Here is a 19996-nt window from a genome sequence, read left to right as displayed (position 1 = left end):
GGAAACAAATTGTCATGAATAGGAATTAACATAACATATATAACTCCCTTAGTGTTGTAGGAAAATGGGGTGTGAGAGGATAGTCATATTCTAGGTCTCGAGTGAGTCCACGGGACAGGCCGCCAAGCGAAGGGTCCTTGCCTTCTCACTGTAAAGAATTCAAGAATGAGCCTGAAGTTAGGTTTATTTAGAAAGATATACACTCCACACACAGAGTACGGGCTGTCCCTGAGGGTGAGAGAGGCAGCCCCAAGGCATGGGGTCCTCTAAGAAAGTGAGAGTTGCTCTGGGAGATACACATTCCACAGACAGAATGTGGTCAGTCTGAAAAGGTGAGAACTGCCTGCCTCGAGGTGTGGGGATGGCCACTTTTTACCGGCTGGGTAATTTCATCGGCTAAGAAGTGGAAGGAATATTCTAACTATCTTTGAGAAGCGGCAGATATTTCTAGGAACTGGGGTACTATCCACCGTTTGGCTTTTAAGGTCACCCTCAGAACTACCACTGTGCCTGGGGTGTGTCATTTAGCACATGCTAATGTATTACAACGAGTGTATAATGAGGCTCGAGGTCTCTCGAAGTTGAACCTTCTACCTACCCTCTTGGGCCTACCAGGTTCCAACCAATGTTTGTGGTGTCCGGTTCTTCAGGGTTCCGTCATTCTTTTAATGGTTGTGCCCTACCCGCTTCCTTCCTGTCTCGTAAGGACTTCACATATTAATAATAGAATTAGTGAATTTAAGATACAAAATAACTATATATGAAATGTTTAATAAGATTTTTAAAAAACAGAAAGTGAAAAATAAGAAATTTAAAAATTACCAAACAAATTGGTAAAGAATTAAATGCCACTGTTAGAAGTTATGAAGATTGTTTTTTAATCTGTTGGGTATGTAAATTTGGTGCAGCCACTATGGAAAACAGTATGAAGGTTCCTCAAAAAACTCAAAATAAGAGCTGCCATATGATCTAGCAGTATCAGTCTTGGGCATATGCTCAGACAAAACTATAATCTGAAAAGATACATGCACCCCTATGTTCACGAAAGTGAAAGTGTTAGTCACTCAGTCGTGTCCAACTCTTTGCAACCCCATGGACTATAGCCTGCCAGGCTTCTCTGTCCATGGAACTCTCCAGGCAAGAATATTGGAGTGGGTTGCCATTTCCTTCTCCAGGGGGGTCTTCCAGATCCAGACAACAAACCTGGGTCTCCTGCATTGCAGGCAGACTCTTTACCATCTGAGCCACCAGGGAGCACTATTTACAACAGCAAAGTCAGGGAAACAACCTAAGAGTCCATCAACAGATGAATGGATAAAGAAGATGTGGAATATACATATATGACTATGTGAAATGGTATATTACTCAGCCATTAAAAAGAATGAAATAATGCCTTTTGCAGCAACGTGGATTGACCCAGAGATTATCACACTAAGTGAAATAACTCAGAAAGACAAATACCATATGATATCACTTACACATGGAATCTAAAATACGACACAAATCTATCTACAAAACAGAAACTGACTCACAGACACAGAGGACAGATTTGCAGTTGCCAAGGGGGAGATGGAGTAGGGGAGGGAAGGACTGGGAGGTTATAAATCAACTTCAATAAAATTTTAAAAATAAATAAAATTTCAAAAACAAAAGTTAAAAAAATTGTTGATATTAAAAACTCAAAGGATGATTTAAAAAACAGATTATAAAGAAATGCAGTAAATTAGCTCATTGAGTTGAGGAAATGTGAAAAATTACATTCACTTCAAGAAACCTACAACCAATGGATGAGAGAAAAGAAGAAGGTGAAAAAGAAAACCAAATTCTCCAACAATAATAAGTAGTATAAATATAAATAGTCCTTTAAGAATTAGAGCACTGGATATTGCAGTGCTCCTGGAAACTCAGGAACTATTAACTAATCTCTCTGTTCATATCAACTGCCTGTAACACAGGAGTTGTAGAGTTCCCTAGACCCTATTATCAACATTTATTCCACTGAGAGGATCAGAAGACATCAGCAAAATAATGGTACCTTATACTATACAGTGGGCTTCCCTTGCAGCTAAGTCGGTAAAGAATCTGCTTGCAGTGCAGGAGACCCGGGTGGATCCCTGGGTTGCAAAGATCCCCTGGAGAAGGAAATGGCAACCCACTCCAGTATCCTTGCCTGGAAAATCTCATGGACAGAGGAGCCTGGTGGGCTGCTGTCCATGGAGTCGCAAAGAGTCGGGCACGACTGAGCGACTAACACAAACACACTGCACAGTAAGGCTTAATGAGTAAGGCTCATTCAACAAATGCTCTTCTGGTATCCCATATTTTCTAAATATACTTAAGTCATAGCAATCTAAATTTTCACATCTTTCTTTAAAGATTGAAGTTTCGTACATGGTACATCAGTTTGCAGTTCCCAGGTCAAGGTCTTCAGAATATTACTCCAATCTTGCTCAAGACTAAAAGTATTTTCACAGGTTTCTCTGGTTAAATATTCTTGTAATGAAGCTCAATTTATAGACTAGTAGTTAAATCAACAAGTACTCTTAAGTTTCTCCTTCTACAGTATAAATAATCTATAAAACAGTCATATATTATATATACAGTAATTATTTGTAAATAAAAGAGTACTTGCTATTAAAGCAAATTATACACATAGTCATTTTGTAAACTTGGTTTCCAATATTAAAATTATTCACATAACTCAGATAACACATTTTATCTGTTAAGTAAGAAATCTCAACTGTTTTAAAGAAAACGTGTTTAACTTATATGCAGAGTACATCATGAGAAATGCTGGGCTGGAAGAAGCACAAGCTGGAATCAAGATTGCTGGGAGAAATATCAATCACCTCAGATATGCAGATGACACCACCCTTATGGCAGAAAGTGAAGACGAACTAAAAAGCCTCTTGATGAAAGTGAAAGAGGAGAGTGAAAAAGTTGGCTTAAAGCTCAACATTCAGAAAACTAAGATCATGGCATCTGGTCTCATCACTTCATGGGAAATAGATGGGGAAACAGTGGAAACAGTGTCACATTTTATTTTGGGGGGCTCCAAAATCACTGCAGATGGTGACTGCACCATGAAATTAAAAGACACTTGCTCCTTGGAAGGAAAGTTATGACCAACCTAGACAGCATATTCAAAAGCAGAGACATTACTTTGCCAACAAAAACCCATCTAGTCAAGGCTATGGCTTTTCCAGTGGTCATGTATGGATGTGAGAGCTGGACTGTGAAGAAAGCTGAGTGCCGAAGATGATGCTTTTGAACTGTGGTGTTGGAGAAGACTCTTGAGAGTCCCTTGGACTGCAAGGAGATCCAACCAGTCCATCCTAAAGGAGATCAGTTCTGGGTGTTCTTTGGAAGGACTGATGCTGAGGCTGAAACTCCAATACTTTGGCCACCTGATGTGAAGAGCTGACTCACTGGAAAAGACCCTGATGCTGGGAGGGATTGAGGGCAGGAGGAGAAGGGGACGACAGAGGATGAGATGGCTGGATGGCAGCACCGACTTGATGGACATGAGTCTGAGTGAACTCCGGGAGTTGGTGATGGACAGGGAGGCCTGGTGTGCTGTGGTTCATGGGGTTGCAAAGAGTCGGACACAACTGAGCAACTGAACTGAACTGACTGAACCTATCTTCATCAGCTGTTTCTTAAAAAAGGTATATATAAGACAATATAAGCATATTTCTGATAAGGACTTATATGCTTTATTGTAAGCATGTTTCTGATATAGGATTTTAAATATATCAGCCAAGTGGTCAAATACAGGTACTAACAGTTCCTATTAGTGCTCCCTTCCCCCCCAAATCTCCTGCTTCATTACAGGATTTTACTGACTTTAAAGCTATATGTGGGAGTCCAGATCTTTGGGGGGGACTGAGTACCCCTAAAATCTTATTAACAATTCTAATTCAACCAGAAGGTCTGCTCTATCAAGTAAGATTTTCTTTGGCAGCAGCAATTGCTCAAATTAGTACCATTCTCTGGCTAATTCTAAACCTCTGTAGCAGCCCTATAGGGGAGCACTCACAACAGAATTCTGCTCCTTCAATCCAGAGAGCCGAGGGGCACAGTGAGATTTTTATTCTCTGTGGGACTTCTCTAAAGAATAATTCCAAGGTGACAGGAATTTCCCAGTCTGCACAGGTTCAAACTCGAGTATCTTCGAACAACCCAAAAGAAACCTATGACTATGGTTCAAGTTCAACATTTCTACAAAGTTGTGGAAAGAAAGTAAGGGCATTATACTTCATCAAAAAATGGATTCATCATTTGTGCTTCACAGACATAGGACTAAAATTCAAAACTTAGAACTGAAAATTTCCTATACTTTTCACTTTTCTTATCTTTTAATATAACATTTTTGCCTTCTGTTTCTTCCCTCTAGGTCTTACTCTCTTCTAAGCAACCTCCAATTTTTTTATTCTTCTGCCCACAAATTCAATCTCCTTGAAAATTTTATACCATCTCTAGTCTTGCTCTTTGTCCCTCCCAGGCCTGAGCATCTATCTGTTTTCCCTTTCTTGCTTTTAATCCTTCCTCATTCTTGTGTTTATGACAGAGTAAGAAGGCAGGGTACAGGCAAGCCAGCTGTAAAGGAAAATATTTCAATGAATTCATGCACGTCTGAGTTCATGAGGTGAGAGAGAAATGGCTATTAGATCAACATATTAGGGAAGCTAAGGGGCTACAGAGCAACCCACAGTGAAAAGCACTACTGGAGGTGAGGACTACGTATTTATCCCCTGAAGTTACTAGTGAAGAGCCTGATTTTTGGTTTACATTTGGATAGTGTTTACAATTACTGAATAATTTGTCCTGGTCACAGAAGGGGGGAACAGTCATTATTTAAGCTATAAAAGGAGGTTAAATTATTTCTACCTGGCTAGCTCATGAGATATACAAGATGTTTATCAAGGCTAGAAATCACTGATCAAAAAGTTATCTGGATCCCATTTATATAAAATACCCAAACCTACAGGGACAGAAGTGGGATGAGTGGTTGATAAGGGCTGGGGGAGAAGAGGATGGGGGGTGACTCTTAACAAAAACCAAGGTTTCTTTTGGGTGTGATGAAAATGCTCTAAAATTAAACTGTGGTAATGGTTGCACAATTCTGCCAATACACTGAAAACTACAGAGTGATAAACTTCATATGGGTGAGTTTTATGTTATTTTAGTTACATCTTAATAAAGCCATTAAAAAAGATTACTATGATTTTTTACCATACGATCAAGGGATGCAGAAAAAACTTTTGACAAAACTCAACACCCATTTATGATAAAAACTCTTCAGAAAGTAGGCATAGAGGGGACATACCTCAACAGAATAAAGGCCATATATGACAAGCCCACAATAAACGCCATTCTAAACTGTGAAAAACTGAAAGCATTCCTCTAAGATCAGGAACAACACAAGGACATCCACTCTCACCATTATTATTCAACATGGTTTTGGAAGTCCTAGCCGTGGCAATCAGAGGGAAGAAATGAAAGGAATTCAAATCGCAAAAGTAGTAGTAAAACTGTCACTGTTTGCACATGATATGATACTATACATAGAAAATCCTAAAGATGCCACCAGGAAACCACTAGAGCTCATTAGTGAATCTGGTAAAGTTGCAGCACACAAAGTTAACCCACAGAAATCTTTTGCATTCCTATATATACTAACAATGAAGATTAGGAAGACAAATCTCGTGACTTCCCTGGTGGTATACCGGATAAGAATCTGCCTGCCAAAGCAGAGGACATGGGTTCGACCCTCATCCAGGAAGATTCCACATGACGTAGATCAACTAAGCCTGTGTGCCCCAAGTACTGAGCTTGCACTCTAGAACCCGTAAGTCGTAACTACTGAACAGTGAACCATAGCTACTGAGCCTGTGTGCCGCAACTACTGAAGGCCACGTGCCTAGAGCCCATGTCCCACAACTAAAGCAGCTTTCACAACGAGAAACCCACACACTGCAACTAGACAAAGCCTGTGAGCTGCAACAAAGACCCAGCTCAACCAAAAACCAAATAAATACATTAAAAAAAAAAGATTTTAAAAAAGAAAAATTAAGGAAACAATCCATTTATCACTATAACAAAAAGAATAAAATACCAAGGAATAAACCTACATAAGAAGGCAAAAGTCCTAGAAAACTATAAGATACTGATGAATGAAATAAAAAACACAAACAGATGAAGAAATATATCATGTTCTTGGACTAAAAGACTCAATACTGTGAAACTGACTATACTACCCAAAGCAAACTACAGATTCAGTGCAACCTCTATCAAATCATTGACAGCGTTTTTCACAGAATTAGAACAAAAAATTTTACAGTTTATATGGAAACACAAAAGCCCTGAATAGCCAAAGTAATCTTGAGAAAGAAAAACAGAGCTGGAGGAATCAGGTTCCCTGATTTCAGACTATACTACAAAGCTACAGTAATCAAGACAGTATGGTATTGGCAGAAAAACAGAAATATAGCTCAATTGAACAGGGTAGAAAGCCCAGAGATAAACCCACATGCATATGGTCACCCAATCTATGCAAAGGAGGCAAGAATATACATTGAAGAAAAGACAATCTCTTCAATAAATGAAGCAACTGACAAAAGATTAATCCCCAAAACATATAAACAGCTCATGCAGCTCAATTAAAAAGAAAAAACTGAATTAAAAAAATAGGTGGAAAACCTAAATAGGTATTTGTCCAAAGAAGACATATAGATGGCCAACATCACTAAGCACTGTTGTTGTTCAGTCACCCAGGAAAATTGGACAGATACATATAAAAGAATGAAATTAGAACATTCCTTATCACCATATACAAAAATAAATTCAAAACGAATGAAAGACCAAATGTAAGGCTATAAACTATAAAACTCTTAGAGGAAAACATAGAACACTTTGACATAATCACAGCCAGATCTTTTTTGACTCACCTCCTAGAGTAATGAAAATACAAAAATAAACAAATGGGACCTAATTAAACAAATGCTTTTGGACAGCAAAAAGGATCATAAACAAGATGAAAAGACAACCCTCAGAATGGGATAAAATATTTGCAAATGAAGCAACCGACAAAAGATTAATCTCCAGAATATACAAACAGCTCATGTAGCTCAATATCAAAAAAGCAAACAGTCCAAAAAACTGGGTGGAAGATCTGTATATACATTTCTCCACAGATGACACACAGATGGCCCACAAACACATGAAAAGATGCTCAACATCACTAACTATCGTTGTTTAGTTGCCCAGTCATGTCCAACTCTTTGTGACCCCAAGGACTGCAGCGCATCAGGCCTCCCTGTCCCTCACCATCTCCTGAAGTTTGCCCAAGTTCATGTCCATTTTCATCAGTGATGCCATCCAGTCATCTCATCCTCTGATTCCCACTTCTCCTTCTCCTCTTCACTAAATATCAGAGCAAAACAAATCAAAACAACAAATGAGGTATCACTTCACACTGGTCAGAATGGTCATCATTAAAAAGTCCACAAACAATAAACACTGGAGAGGGTGTGGAGAGAAAGGAAACTCCTACACAGCTGGTAGGAATGTAAATTGGTACAACCGCTATGGAGAACAGAATGGAGGTTTCTCTAAAACTAAAACTAGAACCACCATATGACCTCGCAATCCCACTCCTGGGCATATACAGAAAGCAAACCGTAATTCAGAAAGTTATGTGCACACCAGTGTTCACTGCAGCACTATTTACAATAGCCAAGACATAGAAGCAACCTAAAAATCTCTCAACAGAGGAATGGATAAAGACATAGCAGGGTGGGAGATTGGGCCTGACATACATACACTACTGTGTATAAGACAGGTAACTAATGAGAGCCTACTGTATAGCACGGTGCTCTGTGGTGATAAGTGGAAAGGAAATCCAAGAAAGAGGGGAGATATGCATACATATAGCTGATTCACTTTGCTGTACAGCAGAAACTAAACATAGCATTGTAAAGCAACTACACTATTGTAAAGTAATTAGCCTCCAATTAAAATAAATTTTAAAAATTAAAGAGAAAAATATAATTATAAAAAAATTAAAAAGAATTACTATGATTTTATATGACTTTCTGTATATTTTATTTTGTATAAAAAGGTTTTAAACGATGACATTATTTGTAGCAACATGAAAAAGACTATATTAAATTTTTTTTCAGATTAAAAAAGTTATCTGAAAGTTTCTCAGCTGTTCAGTATCTCTTCATCTTACAGCTTCAATATTTACTTCACTCTTTCAACTAAATAATGACTTAACCTCTGTCAACAAACTAAATTTCACCCAAATGAATTCTAATACAAAATATTGTTGAGTTAAATATACCCTAATTTAAAAGTCCAAATTAAAATCTTAAAAATTAAATTTCAAAAAGCAAATCAAAGTTGACTAATCAAACCAATGAAAATAAGTCAGATAAAGCTCTTATGCTAAATAGTATTTCCATAAAACTCATGACACAAGTCATTTAGCACCCAAACTACAGTCAGTTTACACAGATATTAGCAGCAGTTTCAATTTCACAAAGTGTGAGACAGAGCTTGCCACTTTTGATGCTTCCTTCATGTTTCGTGATTTTTTAATGTATCACCATCTTCTAGACATGCTATGATGTGAATCACACTCTCTATAAGGTACTCTTCTTAAACTTCTACAAAGCTATGTAGAAATTACTACACAATTTTTTAAAGTAAACTTTAGAAGTACACAACTGCCTGAAGAATACCTAAGCTTAATTTAATCTTCGTGACTTAGAGGATTTAGTGACTATAAAATTAGATACTGAGCTATTTCTACTAAACATTATAGTATAGGCAAAATATTAAATGATTTAGATGGCATAGAGCTATTTAGTTTTTAAAGTTTCCTAAGACTGTTCTGGTATTCACAATCTCAATTTGCCTCATCTGTTAACCATTTCAAATTTCTCAGTTCTGGATAACTTGTCTATATATTCAGAAGTGGATTCAATTTCCAGTTTGCTGTTTTTTAATCCTTGCATATTTGAAGATTCACACACTGGCCCAGAAAACACAATAGCTGACTTCCTCAACCAGTTCATTACTTTTTCAAAGGAAACATGTCTCTTTTGTTCATAGGTATCAATATTTAGCATTACATAGTGACATCTGATTAATATATGACATCATCATCATGACTTCTCCCTTGTCAACAGCACTAGGAACTGCTTCCTACCAAGGAAAAGGTGTTCTCATAGAAGGAGACCGACAAACAAATTGTATCCTACCATTTCCACTGTTATTCTACAGAATACATAGTTCTAATTTACCAGTCAGAAACTTGATTTCAGGTTACTGTTCACTGACTTCCCTGGTGGCTCAGACGGTAAAGCGTCTCTCTACAATGCGAGAGACCCGGGTTCGATCCCTGGGTCGGGAAGATCCCCTGGAGAAGGAAATGGCAATCCACTCCAGTACTATTGCCTGGAAAATCCCATGGACAGAGGAGCTTGGTAGGCTACAGTCCATGGGGTCGCAAAGAGTCAGACACGACTGAGCGACTTCACTTCACTAATGACTTTTAAAGGTTTCTCAACATCATTAGATACACATTCATTACTAAAAATGCCACATGAGATATGCTGAAGGAGATAAGAGAAAAGATGTAGTTTTGACTAGAAGCTACAGCCTATACATTTTCTTTCCCTGGGTTATTATTCATTTGCTCATTCAACATTCATGAATGGGTACATTTTTAAAAAAGACTTTTCTATGTGAGAAGCAAAGTATAAGGAAATTTAAACTCAAAGGATTAATTTCTGGGAGCCAAGTGTGATTTCAGACAAAAATATCTTGAATTTAGTCTGGGAGTTTTACAGTATAAAATGAACAATCCCATTTGCATTTAAAGAGATCCTTATTGACTGTAGTACACCAGTACAAGATCACTCTAGATGGCTGACTGGCTGTTAAAGTACTTGCTAACAGTATCAGGAAGTATTTATACAGACAGAGAAAGTGAAGATGACAGATATGGAGTAACAGAATTAAATTATGGGTTGACCACAAAACAAAAGCTGCCACTTCTAAGATCTGCCCCTTGATGTCCAAAACAGCCTTAAAGACTCTTGGCAAAGATAACAATACTGCTTTATGAAAAGTGAAAATTCTGTTTACTATCTATTTATATTCTGAAGCATGACAGAATACTGCAAAAACATTTTCCAACAGTCTGGTTAAGTTTTGCAATTCTGTTTGTAAAACAAAACACACAAAAACATATATACATAGCCACTCCATGCTTAGTCTCATTGTTAGTATTTTCATTACTAAATTTTGTTAACAAAATAAGCAAGCTGCATCTCAAATAGCTGTTGTCGTTGAGTCACTAAGTCATGTCTGACTCTTTTGTGACCCCATGGACTGTAGCCTGCCAGGCTCCTCTGTCCATGCAACTTCCCTGGCAAGAATACCAGAGTGGGTTGCCATTTCCTTCTCTAGGGGATCTTCCTGACCCAGGGACTGAACCCACATTTCCTGCTTGGCAGGTGGATTCTTCACTACTGAGCTACCTGGGAAACCTGCATCTCAAATAGACATGCCAAATATGACACAATTTTCTACCACTCATAATTAAAGACAAGGAGCAATGCTAAGAAGCCAAGACATTCAAAGTTGGTAATGAACTATGGTCTTATTCTCAGAGGCAGTACAACAGTTCCTAAATAGCATATTTTAAAATAAAATAATTAAGCCACATACAGCATGACTCAAAGCAAAACAAACAAAAAACCTATTTATCTATATCCCTGCCTGACAAGAGTATTATCACAGATGAACACAAAGCACCAGCCTAAATTTAAACTGGATTATCTGTGACCTATACTGTCTCATAGTCTGCTATATTTCTGGCTCATATTCAATTTTCTTTGTCCTGTGGGTAGGCATGGCAACTCACTCCAGTATTCTTGCCTGGAGAATCCCATGGACAGAGCAGCCTGGCAGGCTACAGTTCACAGGGTCGCAAAGACACGACTGCAGCGACTTAGCACGCACACACATGTTCATCAGAAAATGAGCAGGGAGACTACAAAGAATAAATAATCATATATTGAGCACATATTTAAAACAAATGAAACCTGATCCCTGTTTTCAAGGAATTTACCTTTAATAAACCTTCTTATGAAATGTTCTATTTATAGTATAATCTCTACTATGAGACCTTGTGTTTAAGACTATCTTCTTAAACTAAGAATTTAATTTGAAATGGCTGATGAAATAATTTATGTCAGTGGGTGTCACAGAAGTGAACATGAATTAAATAAGCCATAAGACAAAATTATGTATGACCTGTAGTACTAGTTGTATTATAGCTTTAACTTATAAGTGCTTTTTATATAAAAAATTTAATGGTTGTTTTTGATGAAAAGTTCTAAAGGGAGCTGACATGACATGTGATACTGTAGTTTTCAACTCTAGTTTATACTTACACTCCAGATTGCAACTCAATCACAAGATTTACTCTCTAGGTACAAAGGAACTGTAGTCACAACCTTCATATACAAAGATTTCTCACCCATCACAATTGCCTAGTTATTTTCACCAGTAGCACGACTCTTTGCGACCCCATGGACTGTATGTAGCCCACCAGGCTCCTCCGTCCATGGGATTCTCCAGGCCAGAATACTGGAGTAGGTTGCCGTTTCCTTCTCCAAATGAAACTGCAGTGACACACATACATAATTACTTGAAAAGTCCAAGGAAATGTATTTGGCTTCTGTTATTAGCTGTGAAAATTAACCTCTGTCTTAACTTCCTCATCTGTTGATACAAGTAGTAATAGTACACTATCTATCTCATATAGACAGTTATAAAAGATTTAATGAGCTAGTACTTCAAAATGTCTATGATAATAACTGGCATATAAGTGGTCAGTAATGTTAGCTCTCATTGTTACAAGCTAATGTCAAGGCCAGAAAAAGTTAAGAGGCATACAAAGAATCAAATTTGTGATTCTGGTCTCATTAGTATCATGCTCCAATAAATGGATCTAAGCAATCACAGACTCCTTATATAAAATTACCCACTCAAAAAATTCAATAAAGAAAAGTTTACTGTCTATTTTCTAAATTCTAGAAACAGTTAACAATTTGATAAAGCTTAAGATTAGCTTAGAGATTTATATGAACACAGACTATTCATATATTAGTCATTTGTATAAAAGTTAAAAGTCAAAGTAAAAGTTGATAGTTATTTCCTTTTTTACTTATTTAAAAAATATTTTATTTAATTAAAAGCATTTTTGCAGCACTGGGTCTTCGTTGCTGCCCACGGGCTTTTCCTAGTTCCTTTCTGCACTGTGCGGGCTTCGTTCACTGCAGTGGCTTGTCACGAAGCACAAGCTCTGGGCGTTCAGGCTCAGCAGCTGCAGCACGTGAGCTCAGTAGTTGCAGCCCATGGGCTCTACTGCTTGGGCTCAGTAACCGTGGCACATGAGCTTAGTTGCCTGGCAGCATGCGGGATCTTCCTGAACCCATGTCTCCTGCACTGGTAGTAGGAGTCTTAACTACTGGACCACCAAGAAGTTCCTATCTCCCTTTTTAAACTGATAACATTGTCTCGTTACTGTGATTCCACAATTCCTTTCTGTTTAAAAGATTGCCTGGTTATAATAATTTCAAATATAACTCTGGAAAGGGATGAATGGGATGGCTGAGTCCTATTTAAACCTCAAAGCCAAAACACAGGAAGGTAAGATGAAATCCTTAGATTTAGAATCAACATAATTTTCTACACCAACATAACAACTCTGACACTGTTCAGATTTGCACAATCTTCATGCACTTAAAAATGTAGGTTTCGGGGCGTTCCCTGGTGGTCCAGTGGTTACAACTCATCTTTTTCACTGCCAGGGCCCAGGTTTAATCCCTGGCTGGGGAACTAATATCCTGAAAGCCAAGTAATGTGGCAGGAAAAAAAAAAAAATACAAGTTCAACCAAAATAATATTTAAAAAGAGAGTGAGAAGAGAGTCAGAAATATCTGCCACCAGAAAGCCTTTAATTTCTTTTTCTTCTGCTACAGCAATCACACCTACCTCCAGGTAGATTTTGCCTAATAATAAATACCTGAATGTCCACTATCCACAGGCCCTGTGCCAGGCTTTGGATACAGTAAAGATACTGTATTTTCCCCTTCTGAATTTTATAATTAAATTGAGCACAAAGTTATAATTAAAACACAAATACTTCACAGTAAAGTATATGATTAAAGCTGCACAAATAATAGATGATACTATGGAAGTACAAAGAGAGGAGAAATGAAACATTTTGTGGGGGAGAAAAAACTAGAAACAAGCTTTGATAAAGAAGAAAACAAAAGCTGGTGAAGGAGGGGTAAGAATTCTGAACTATCAATTAGCATGAGCAAAGATCCACTGAGAGGGAAAAAGTACAGGGTGTGGTCCAGAGATGGCAAGGGTACCAGTTTGGTTGAAATAGATCAGTCCTGAGGTCCAACTATGGGAAGTGTCAAAGCCAAACCAAGAAGTCTAAACTTAATTCTAGAGGCAAAAGGAAGTTACTAAATATATTGAGCAGAGAAATAATGTGATGAAAATAGTATTTTAGGAAGAATTTCATGATGTTTTAATGAATGGAGAAGAGAGATGTAGTATAAGATGCTAATAGGAAAGACAAGTTTTAGAGTATTAAACATGGTTTGGGTATGAATTAGTAAGACCTGAGCTGTTCCAATACAATTTTTCAATCCTATATAACCCAGGACCCACATACAAAGCCTAAGTGCCTTTTATGAAGACTATTTCTTTTGTTTCATAAGAAGAACTGAGTTACTTAGAAGAATTTCTCTCATGTCTCCTACTCTCTTTTGCATCTTTTCTGTAGTAACAATCCTCTTGCCCATTTCTAATCATGAACTGTCTCCTTTTTAAAACTCCAACCCATGTCCTCCTTCATTTACTGATTATTCTTGTCTGAACATTCACCTTTGCTTTATTACTTATTCTTTATTCTCTATTTAACCATCAACTCCCACCTAATCATTAACCTAATTTATCTCCAGCTTCATATAGTCAAATAAATCTACTCATGCGCAACTTTCTTTTCTATTGCCTCTTAATTTTTAGTGTACTCATATACAAGGTCTATACGCCCACAACCTTTACAATCTCTTCTAAAGCCTCCACTCAGTCTCCTAGTTTGTCTTCCAGGCTCACTGCTAAAGCTATGCTCAAAGACCACCCTCTCATACTCCCACTCCCTCATACGTACACCCACTCATACTGTTTCTATTCCCCTAAGAATCTCTAGATTTCATATACTCAATAATAGCAGCTACCATTTATTTCTTCACAGTAGAAAACGTGTCATGTGCTTTACATGATCATCTCATTTAATCTTCGAGATTACCTAATGACAGAGCTTCCCTGGTAGTCCAGTGGTTAAGAATCTTCCTGACAATGCAGGCGACATGGATTCAGTTCCTGGTCTGGGAAGATCACACGTGCTGCAGACACACTACTAAGTCGTGCGCCACAACTACTGAGTCGCCATGCACTGCAATTACTGAAGCCCATGTGCCTAAAGCCCACGCTCAGCAACACCGAAGCCACCACAAAGAGAAGCTGGAGCACAGAAAAGAGAGTAGCCCCCGCTCACCACAACTACAGAGTGCCAGAGGACAACAATGAAGACTCAGCGCAGTGAAACAAAGATTGCCTAATGAGAAAGGTTTTCCATTTGACTTTGACAGATGAAGAAAACTGAGGCTTAGAAAAATTAAGTAGCTTGCTGAAGATCACCCCACTAGTAAGTTTCACCATGTTCTCTGGAGCCTTCAATATAGGTCCACTGACTGTATACACTCAAACATTTCCCCAAGTCCTTCATTACAGGTATCAACTATTTGACAATTAATATTGATTCCATTTCTTAGTCTGAACAATGATAGTTGAACACATAAAATTGTTTATCTCTGTTGACTTTTGAAACTTGAGAAGATGATCTTAACTTCTTAAATTTCTATGGAATGTTTTAAAAGGGACTCTTGCACTGGAAGACTTATACTACATAAATTTGTAAGGTCCCTTTTAATTCTAGGAATCTGTATCAGAAGCATAACATTCAGCTTTTCAAATTTTGATTCCTAGGAAGAACAAGGCTAACCTAACTGGGAAAAGCCTGCTCAGGAGTTTTGTATTTACAGATCTGATTCTGGCACATTACTTACACTCTCTAATCCTACATTTCTTCATCTGCAACACAGAGATAACATCATATGCTTTAGACGGTTGTGGTGAAAATTAAAGCCTCACGCAAATAAATGGTCAATAAATTACAGATTTTATTATTCCTTTCCTATGTATCTAGAAGTAGTTTGGTTTCATAGGATTTTAATTCAAATCAGATCAGCCATGAAAAAAGTCTAGTGACTTTCAATCCATATCCTAAATATGAATACTACATAAACTAAGAAAATGGAGTCCAGATAAACATATTAAGAAATATAAAAACTGAAACTCCCTTATCACATTTACTCAACGAATGTTTAAAACATCTCTTAATTTATATTATAAACACACATATATTATAAACAATCCATGAACACACATTAACATTCATTATCTTTCCCTCAGTTTTCTACAAAAATTCTAAAAACTCTTATCACATTTTAGATAAAGGTATACAGAAGCTCACCTCTCTTAATTACTTTCTCTAGCTCCTTCTACCTACCTCAGCAAAAGAAAAGTTAGGTAAAGATACACAGATAGCTAGGACATCCAAAAGTCAAAATCAGCAAGAAATATATTCTAGAGATTCATACTAAAATATAAAATTATTGTTCTTATTGTGCATAAGAACAAATTAGGCATTGGAAAGAACAAAAGAAAGAATATAGGTAATCAAACTTTTGATTTTGATATTCAGTTCAGTTCAGCTGCTAAGTCATGTCCAACTGTTTGCAACCCCATGGACTGCAGCACACCAGGCTACCCTGTCTGTCACCAACTCCTGGAGCTTGCTCAAACTCATGTCCATTGAGTCACTGATGCCATCCAACCATCTCATCCTCTATCGTCCCCTTCTCCTTCTGATACAGTTTAACCCAAATTACTTTCATATAACACTAGTTAATAATCCCAAGTCAGAAAATTTCCTCGCTAACAATGAAATAGAAAATGAAGCAACTCAATCTTTAAAAGTTTGTCACCAACATATGAGATGGAAGACAGAACATATTCTGGAATAAAGTTACTAACCAAGGTACAGGAAGGCACAAACTTTTACCTAGTTGCTTCACAATACCTTTTCCTTACCCTAAGGTCCATTTATTTCACAGGGCCACACCTTGTTTTATCTTCTATTTGACTCTTACAGGACTTCACTTGCACAGATTTTCTTAAAGGGATGCCTCCTTCCTCTGCGTGGGTAAGGATGGAAAGTAATCAAGAGTATCACTCAGAGTCAGGTGCCCAAGTGTCATTCAGGGGATCATCAAAATATCACCTTACAATTAGTTATTTAATTGTAACTACATGATCATCAACTCACATCTTAAGAGATTAATCTAGCACTCAGGCATGAGCATTTCAGGGATAACAAGCTCCCTATGGACATATGTCAGTCTTTAGTTTTAAATTTTCAAACAAATAAGCATTTGCAGTTAAACCAGAATCAGCTACACATGCTATCAGCCATTCTAATAAAGTCTAAGTGTTATGTGAAGAAATTCAAAGACTGTAGGTTTTTTTTTACTAACTGCTTAGCAATATTTACCATGTGACAATACAGTGTACTATAAATTTCTTTGAAAAAACTGCATATTAGAGAACAAATTTTCAAATGAAGGTTTATTAACGAGTCAAGATAAGCAAGACCCAGCTTGAACTGACAGGAAAACCTGCACAATGTGTTCTTAAAATGCCCTTCACATCAAATTACCAAGGGTCCTGTGCTTGTTCAAACCTGTAGGCTCAATCACCCTTTGTCTCTTGCGGAATCTCCATCTGCCTTCCTCCCAAGAGCTTTTCTAGACTTCTCACTCCCAACAGAAAAATCAGTAAAGGCTACCCATAGGAATATCTTTCCTAAATAACAACCACTGACTTAAAATTCTTTCAAGAAAGACACAACCCTGAAAGAAAATCAGGGCCAGAATGCTGAAACATCTAAGTGCCTGGCACATAACAGCTATTGAGTCAAAGCCTATTAAACACACAATGTTGAGAATAAGAAACATTTGATAATCTACCCCTTTGGCTTTGCTGATGTTTGGAACACAACCACGACCAAACAATTCTTGACTCCTAGTGCAGTGTTGCTTTCAACAGTTTATACTGTACTTATAGGCATCAATTTTGTTCTTCAAACTAAAATATAAACCACCTTTATATGTTAACACACACATCACATCACATAAAAAGAAATTCTGATGACTCAAGCATTCGACCATCTTATTTCTCAAATATATACTGAGGTACCTAGCCAAAGTTTACCAGTCTTAATATACCTCTTCCATAAAATAATTACTTCACTGATGTGAAAAATATCTAGTGATATCTAATCAAAAATGTTCTATGTGCAGTTCATTAGTTTCCAAAATGTAGTATAGCTGTACCTTGCAGGTTAAAAGTAATCACTTTATGATTGAAAGTTTAAACAGATACATGTGAGTTACACATAAGAACAGACCTAAACATCAAACAAGAAATGTTACTTTGTGCTTCAAATTGTCAAAAGAAACAAAATCAATCAATAAAATCAAAAGAAACAAAATACACTTACAAAACAGGGAGCGGGGTGGGTCACGATTGCCCTACTCAGTTTCCTACTCTCTAAAGAGTTACAGAACCACTGACTTTGGAAAAGGCCCAATATGTAAAAAGATAAAAACATTAAAGTGAAATTGTTCGAGTTAAAGAGCAGGTAGGGAGCAATCCCTGCTGAACTGAGAGTTCTGGAACTGCTAAGGCTCAGAAGAGCACTGCTAAAAATCTCTGACTCTGTTCAGAGTTCTTTGCACCTAAAAAGTGGTTGTGTTTAAAACCCCAACGTCCAAGTTTGAAAAGATTAAACCTTTTCCTAGGAACAACTTTTTAAAATTTCTAATTTCCTTTAGTAATGTCAAAATCATCTACTCCGGGAAAACAAAAACCACCTCCCATAGGTTTTTACATCTCCCATACCCTTCCAGTCACTTCTTAAGATGCATTCGGCTTATTACTCCAATCAGTAGAAAATTTAGAGTTGGGAGTTGGGGGCGGGGGGCCAATAGACTTCTTGGCTTGCACAGCTGAAGTATGACCTTTGTGGATTTTTAAGAATCGCGGTACTTGGTACTCTGGGAGGGGGCGGCGGGGAACTCAGGTGATGAGATTTTCAAAACATATCTAAAACTGCGGTTGGCAGAGGCTCTCCACAGCCAGCTGTCCTTCAAGAAAATACTTAACATGTACAAGCAAAGCAGAACCACACCTCAATAAATTCTAGCATCAGGAACTTTTATACGGTTAAAAAGAGGAATCAGTTCGATTTACTTCAATGGATTTGTTCGATGCCTAAATAATGAATGAACTGGAGGCATCACTGACTTGAGTTCTGAAGGAACCTCACTCTCAGCACGGTCTCCATAAAAACCTGAAGCAAATTCCCCCAAATTTAGTGTTTCGAGGCCAAGTCCGGTCCGAAGGAAGCCTCCCCCCGCTTCTATCTCTCGGCCTCGCTCCAAGGGTTGGAGCCCAGGAGGGTGGGGGCGCCGGACGCCCCCTCCCCGCTCGGGAAAAGTTCCGCCGGCTGCTCTCGGGACAGGCCGGGCCGCGGGCCTCGTCCGCGTCGCCCGCTACTAACATCGAGCCGGGCCTGGGCGGCCGGAGGGTCGCGACCCTCCCCCGGCAGCCGCCACCAACACCCCGCCCCCGCCTCCCCGCCGCCGCCCTCGAGGAGCGTTAACCCCTCGCCGCCCGCCGCCGGGCTCCGGGGAGGAGGCCGGGCCAGGGGGTGGAGTTGTCGCGTCTCCTCCCGGGAGCGCCCGGGCAGACGCCCGGCTTGTTTACAGGCCCCAGGCCCCAGGCCTGGCCACCGCCGCGCAGGCCCACGCCGCCCGCCCTCCCGCCCGCCGTCGGCCCGAGCGTCGCGCTTACCCGGAGCAGCCGCGGACGGGCAAGTCCCTGGTCCGCCGAGGCGGCGGCGGCGGCGGCGACGGCGGCCGGGGAGGGGGCGGGAGGGGGGTCACCGCGGCGGCGGCCGGCCAGGTCAGGCCGGGGAGGGGGCGGAGGAGGGGAGGAGCCGGGCTGCGTCCGGGCCCCCGGCTCTCGGCGCCCTCGCGGCTCAGATCATCCGGGCGTTGGAGCGGGAGGCGGAGAGCGGGTCCGGGAGGAGGAAGAGCCGAAGAGTCATAGCTTTCGCGCCCCACCTGCCTGGCGCCCCCCACCCCCCCTCCCCAACCACCGGTTCCCGAGCTGCAGCCGCCGGAGCACCCGAAGCTGCAAGGCGGGCGGGCGCCGAGACCACAGCTCCCTCCCTCCCGCGCGCGCTCCCGCCCCTAGAGCCGCCACCACCGCCGCCGCCGCCGCCTCGAGCGCGTCCCCGCGCAGGCGCGCTCTCGACGGCGCCGTGCTGCCCCTCCCCCACGCCTCCGACTGCCCCGCCCCGCCCCACCCCTCCCCGTCGGCTCAGCCCTCGCTACAGCTGCGGCGAGGTGGAGCAGCTGGAGAGACCCGGATGTCTTTGGGCAGGAACCGCAGCGCCGGCCGGCAAGCGGGGGACGGGGGGAGGGGGGAAGGGGAGAGGGGGGAGGGGGCGGGCGCAGATGACGTCACTGCCCTACCCGGTATCTTTCGCCGCAGTCGGCTTGCTACCCCGGCCTCAGACCGAGGCTTGAGGGAGCATCGCGAATCCCGGATCGGAACTGGAACCGGGGCCTTCATCTCCCGGCGTTGGGTTGGACGGAGTGTGTGATTGTTAGGAGCCCCAAGAATCGAGATGCCCTCCAAGCCT

The 19996-nt window shown here is 40.0% G+C and overlaps 1 protein-coding gene across 1 annotated transcript in view; it reads right to left on the bottom strand.

The window, feature by feature from the left end:
• Positions 1 to 19754, bottom strand: part of PPM1A (protein phosphatase, Mg2+/Mn2+ dependent 1A) — a 46013-nt gene extending 26259 nt beyond the window's left edge. Inside the window, exon 1 of the mRNA XM_069596749.1 lies at positions 19141 to 19754. The gene's annotated coding sequence lies outside the window, so the exon portion shown is untranslated. The remainder of the gene's footprint in view (positions 1 to 19140) is intronic.
• Between the last annotated feature and the right edge of the window lie 242 nt (positions 19755 to 19996).

The sequence above is a fragment of the Ovis canadensis genome, chromosome 7 (assembly GCF_042477335.2).
Source record: "Ovis canadensis isolate MfBH-ARS-UI-01 breed Bighorn chromosome 7, ARS-UI_OviCan_v2, whole genome shotgun sequence".
NCBI lineage: Eukaryota > Metazoa > Chordata > Mammalia > Artiodactyla > Bovidae > Ovis > Ovis canadensis.
This window is presented reverse-complemented; position numbering and strand designations above follow the sequence as displayed.